Here is a 6,660-nt window from a genome sequence, read left to right on the forward strand (position 1 = left end):
TTATTCAGCTTTGCATTCTAGAAAGGTAATTATAATTTACAAAGCATCTTCTTGAATACTTAAGACTCTTAATAATTTAAATTTAGTGCCCTTAAAAGTCTTATCATTACAAGTAGACACTCAACTAGGGGTTATCTCTGCTAACACAACAAAAAATTTAAAAGAAAATCCAAATCAGAATATTGCTTATCTTGTAAATCTGGGAGTGAATGCAATGGCTTGCTGCTAAAATAAAGAGAGTTAAAGTTTACTGTGTGGAGAAAAGCTATAGGATTTTCAGAAAATAAATTTCCTTATTCCCTATTTAGGTGGTATTGACTCATCTCTTAAATCTGTAGCCTAGTGGTTCTGTCATTTTTTTCTTCCCCTTTTATTGAAAATGCATTTTTCATATATCTTAATTGCAGTTTCCCATCCCTCTACTCCTCTCAGTTCCTTCCTACCTGCCCTCCCATCTGAATCCACTCCTGTTACTTTTTGTCGCTCATTAGAAAAGAACTGGTTTCTAAGAGATAATAAAATATAATACAATAAAACAAAAACCATTGAAGATGGATGCTTAAAAGAAATCTCAACACTAGCTTAGAACTGAGTATAATAGAGGGTTATTTATTTAGGGGTAGACTCACAGATTACAGTCCTCTGCACAAATGGGGAACAGGAACTGAATCACACCGCTGGAAGACAGAGGCTGGCTGTGCACTTTACATTGGCATATATAAAAGGCCACGCCCAAGTGGGTGGGTAACTTAAAGGCTACTGGCTGTAGCTCCCCCTTTTGTTTAAATAAGAAAGTTCTAAGCATAATACAAAATTATATACAATAAGAATATCAGGTATAAAAATTAGAATTATAGCCAGTATAAACAATATCAAGCAAGAAACATGATAAATGTTTCAATAATTATCCTAGCCTAATGAGTTTAATTCTTGCATAATAAATAACTTGACCAAGTCAAAAGAGGAAAGTAACTACAACAATCACGTTTTCAACCCCATTGAAGATCTGAGAAGCGAAATAATATTACTTAAGTAAGCAGGAAGTACAATCAATCAACTTCCAAAATGTGCAATGACAGAGACAACTGGTTACCTGGGCAATCACCCAAAGTCTCATTTGCAACACTGGAGCAACAAACTTTGGCTAAGGCCTAGAGTAACTGACAGACCATTTTCAGAGGCAGGAAATTTTTCAAAATGTCTTATCCTGTCTTGGCAAGATTTGACAGTCTCTTTTCTTTGATCATGATTGTCCTGTCTGGACATTGGGCATTTTTTCAGTGGTTGATGCATGGGTAGTTCCTTGTCCAAAAGCCAGTTTTGCCAAGAGGAAAACAAGCTCCAACTGGAGTGTCTTTGGTGCTCAACATTCTCTCGGGAATAGATCAGTGCTCCCAGGAGTAATTGTGTCTCACATCAAGAGAACCCTAAGTTATTTAAACGCCATATTCTACAGCTCTTTGAAGTGGTTGAAGATTACCTATCTATGCAAAATACAATATCTATGTATCTAAATAACCTGATTAGTCTAACTGTAAGTATGACAAACATGGATGACTATTGACTTATAATTCTCAATACCTAGAGACTACGACTTCATATTAGAATATTAAACAATCTTTAAACAAGAGTGCAACAAATGAGGACAATGACCTCAAAATGTAAGCAATGCATAAGTATCTTGACTAGAGGTAGAAATGTGTATTGCATTATGATAAATATATCCTAAGATTGTATCAATATACAAAATGTCTTAAGCAGAGATAGAAGCATACATACATACAATACGACAAAATAACTTTGCCTAGGTATACAAATATTGTAGTCAAAATAGGAACATATTCAATATAATTTAAGTTTGCATCAATATACAAGAATCTATAATAATGTAAACTGCCTAATAGCTCACAAGTATTCACTCCATTAATATTATTATTAGTGTGAGTAAGCTCATACTAATTTATTATCTCATCCAATTTCCTTTTTTAAATGGGATCCCTGAACTTACTTAATTTTCCCCATCCACAACTCTAAACCAATTATAATCAACCCTTAAATGATGTCCCTAACCCTGAGGACAAACTTTGTTGGAAGAGGAGACGTTGTCTTCTAAAATTACTTCCAGCTGTCATTGGGGGTGATGTTCTTTCTATGGGATCCTGTGAAAGTAAAATGATGGTTAAGTTCCAAGATTACTGCCTGGTATAATTGCATATAATCTCTGAGTATTCAGTAGGGTTTTTCTGAGCTTCCAATTTGGAGTTCTGGCCAGAATATTTTAAAAATTGCACCATTTCAGCTAACCAAGTTCAAACCATCTTGAGCAGCTGGTACCCAAAAACAGTCTTATCGGCTATCAGCATCATGACATCATACCAACCAGGTAGAGTTGCTGTTGTGTGGCCCCATATTCTTCCTGGAAACTTCAAAAATTGTGTGGTATACATATTTTAATTTTCCAGATTCTGCAAATTGGAACACATCCATCTGCCAGATTTCATTCCTTTGAGTACCCTTTGGGTTGTTCCCTGGAGGTAGCAGTGTTTGGTTATATAAAGAGCAAGTAGGGCATCTCTTTATAATCTCCTTAGCTTGTTGCCATGTAATAAAAAACTCTTTCTTTAAACCTTTGCTATTGACACGATATTTCTTTTTTTTTATGAGAAAGTAATTTTATTAAATTATAAAAGTTTCCATTTCCGCCCCTCCTCCCAACACCCTCCTACTCCCTCCACTCCCTCTCCTCCTCCCTCTCCATCCCTAAGAGCAGTCAGGGTTTCCTGCCCTGTGGGAAGTTCAAGTTCCTCCCCCCTCCCTCCAGGTCCAGGAAGGTGAGTATCCAAACAGACTGGATCCCCAAACTCCAGTATATGCAGAGGAAACAAGTCCCAGTGTCATTGTCAATGGCTTTTCAGAAAGACTCCGGGCCAGCCACATTCAGAGAATCTGGTTGGATCACGTGCTCGTTCAGTCCCAGTCCAACTGGCCTTGGTGAATTCTCATTAGATCAGTCCCCTTATATCAGTGGGTGAACGCACCCCTCGCAGTCCTGTTTTCCTTTTTCATTTTCTTCCTCCTTCTGCTCCTCATTTGGACCTTGGGGGGCTCAGTCCGGTGCTCCAATGTGGGTCTCCGTCTGTATCGTCATCCATCGTCGGATGAAGGTTCCCTCTGGTCTTGCCTTCTTTGCTCACGTTTTCTTTCCTTCTGCTTCTTGTTTGGGCCTAGGGAGTTAAGTCCAGTGTTCCAATGTGGGTCTCTGTCTCTATCTCCATCCATCGCCAGAAGAAGGTTCTATGGTGATAAGCAAAATATTCATCAGTATGGTTATGGGCCAAGGCCGGTTCAGGCACCCTCTTCTCTGTCCAGAGAACAATCTGGGGATCTCTCCTTGGACCCGGGATCCCATTTATAGTCAAGTCTCTTGTAAACCCTAAAATGACTCCCTTAGTTGAAATATATTCTTCCCTGAACCCATATCCATCCTTCCTCCCTTCCCCCATCCCAGTTCACCGAGCTTTCCCCATTCCTCCCCTACTCCCTTCTCTTTAACCCTCTCCCCTTCCAACAACCTCCCCCCCCCCACGCCATGCACCCGAGGTTACCTGGGACTCTTGTCTATTTCCAATCTCCAGGAGGATAGCTACATGATTTTCATCAGGTTTACCTTCTTATTTAGCTTCTCTAGGATCACAAATAATAGGCTCAAAGACCTTTAATTATGGTTAGAATCCACTTATGAGTGAATACATACCATATTCCTCTTTTTGGGTCTGGCTTACCTCACTCAGTAAAGCGTTTTCTATGTCCATCCATTTGCATGCAAAATTCAAGATGTCATTGTTCTTTACCGCTGAGTAAAACTCTAATGTGTATATGTTCCACACCTTTTTTAACCATTCTTCTATTGAGGGGCACCTAGGTTGTTTCCAGGTTCTGGCTATTACAAATAGTGCTGCTATGAACATAGTTGAACAAATGCTTTTGTAGTATGTTAGGGCATCTCTAGGGTATATTCCCAAGAGAGGAATTGCTGGGTCCTGAGGGAGGTTGACTCCCAGTTTCCTGAGAAACCGCCACACTGATTTCCACAGTGGTGACATGATATTTCTTAAGGAATTCTGAGGCCTTCAATACACTTCCAATCAGTAATCAATCCATTTCTGCATTACATTGTGCTAGAGGTCCTGAAAGACCTGTATGTGATCAGATGTATGTTATGTATATGGGATAAAGCCTATTCCTGATTATATCTTGAACCTGTACGAATAATGAAGTCAATTCTGTATCATCTGGTATAAATTCAGTGGCTTCAATATAGCAAGACAACTCTTTCTGCATATTGTGAATCAGTAGCTATATTAAGAAGTTCTTTAAAATCCCTTTAGCACCATGCGAATAGCATATAATTCTGCCTTTCGGACTGAATTATAAGGGCTTTGTTCCACCTTACTTAAATCTTCTGATTTGTAACCTGCCTTTCCTGATTTATTTGCATCAGTATAGAATGTACCCGTTCCTGTTATTGGTGTGTCCTATACACTGCAGGGAAGAATTCAAGTGGTTCTTTTTATAAGGTTAATTCTATCATCTTTGGGGTTACTGCTATTAATCTCTCCTAAAAAAAATTAGCACAAGTTCTGTCAAGGTTCATTGTCTTCCCATAATTTTTTAATTTCATCAGTAGTAAAATACACTATAATCTTTGCTGGATTTATACCTGCTAGTTGACAAAGTCTCAATTTTACTTTTATAATTAATTCAGAGACTTTTCCACATAGTTTTAAATTTTTTACTTGGTTTATGTAATAAAAATATTCATTCTAACGTAATATTTTCCCTTTGCATTAAAATTCCTGTAGGGGAAATTCTGAAGGCAATATGACTAAAATGCAATCAATATTTGGATTCACCCTATCCACATGTGCCTTCTGTAATTTTTCTTCAACAACAATTTACTGTTTCAGCTGTTAATTCTCTGGAACTATTTGTTACCATCTGAGGTTTTTTTTGTTTTGTTTTGTTTTTTTTTAATGGTGAAAAAGTGTATATTTAGAATTAGCCAGCTGGGCTCAGTTTAGATGATTCCAATTTTGTTGGCAACATCCAGAGCATCATAATCAGGATCCAACCGAACATATGCCTTCTTCTCTCCAACAGGTCTTATGAGGGTGTTAACTTTGGCCACATCAATGTCGTAGTTTCTTCACAGCCTGTTTGATCTTGTGCTTGTTGGCCTTGAAGTCCACAATGAACACCAGTGTGTTGTTGTCTTCTATCTTCTTCATAGCTGACTCGGTGGTCAGAGGGAATCTGATGATGGCATAGTGGTCAAGCTTGTTCCTTCTGGGCATGCTCTTTCGGGGTATTTAGGTTGCCTTTGTAGTCACAGAGTCTCGGGTCACTGAAAAGTGGGCGATTTGCGGATCTTTTTCTTTTTGTGGCTGTGGACGCCTTCCAGCACTGCCTTCTTGGCTTTCAAGGCTTTCACTTTAGCTTTGGGAAGGGCAGGAGCTTCCTTCTTCGCTTTAGGCACCATCTTGACAAAAAGGGTCTAAGGTTTTGTTTAATTGAACTATTAGATCAAGTGTTATCCCAACAGCTGGTCACAGATTGGAAATGTCTCCTAACAATCTTTGAAAATCATTCAGAGTCCCTAATCGGTCTCTCCTAATTTGTGCCTTGTGTTCTAATTTTCTGTAAACCTATTTTATAACCTAGGTAATTGCTAGAATCTCCTGTCTATTTTTTTCAGGAGCAATTTGTAATCCCCATTTTGGCAAAACATTCTTTACTTCTTCAAACATTCTTTCTAAAGTACCTATGTTTGAATCAGATAGCAAAATGTCATCCATGTAATGGTAAATTATAGATTTAGGAAAATTTTAAGTATCATTTCCAAAATAAGTTGGGGCCTGTTATCCAGGACTGCTGAAACTGAAGCCAGTCCTGTGGTATTGCCTTAATGCTAGAAGCCCATGTCTTTACCATCTCCTGAATAAAACGCAAACTCAAAGTTACTATTGCTTAATTTCTTTTAGATCATTCATTCCTATAGGTATCCATCTACCTTCGTTGGATCCTTTTAGAACTTGATACTTTGTCAGAGTAGATTACAGGATAGGAAGCTAAAAGCCTTGGTAAGTCATTTCTGACAGCTACTGGCAATGTTAAATTCTGTCCTTGTACCTTCTTTCCCTGCTCATCAGCTCCAATAATTTCCTCAATTGTTCCAAATTTTTTTACTACTGTCTTGTAAAGCTGGAATCTCCTGACCTGTATATATTTCTAGTGATTTCACTGAGGTATCTAGCCTCTGGTTCTCATTCTGCACATGTGATTCCAAGGTCTGAAGTTTTTTTTTTTTTAATATAACACCTCATCCTTGGATATCATTTGGATAGTGTGCAGATTGCCTTCCTGGAGTGATAATGTATCTGCTAACCTATCATAACAAATTTTGATTGTCAAATTCAACAATATGAATATTTTCAGGTAATTTTTCAGTATCCTTTGACATCGATTCAATTTTGTCTGTCAAATTAATGTTACCCTTGTCAAGTTTTAATTTTTTTCAGGTAACTTTTGATTTTTGATGGTATTAATCCTGTCATATAACTGTTCATTATTAGTCTGTAAAGACTGTATCATTTATAAAAG

The 6,660-nt window shown here is 37.8% G+C and overlaps 1 pseudogene; it reads right to left on the minus strand.

The window, feature by feature from the left end:
• Positions 1-3,886: 3,886 nt before the first annotated feature.
• LOC148118932 (large ribosomal subunit protein uL23 pseudogene) lies at positions 3,887-6,413 on the minus strand (annotated as a pseudogene).
• Between the last annotated feature and the right edge of the window lie 247 nt (positions 6,414-6,660).

Source organism: Myodes glareolus, chromosome 19, assembly GCF_982192425.1.
Source record: "Myodes glareolus chromosome 19, mMyoGla1.1, whole genome shotgun sequence".
Lineage (NCBI taxonomy): Eukaryota > Metazoa > Chordata > Mammalia > Rodentia > Cricetidae > Myodes > Myodes glareolus.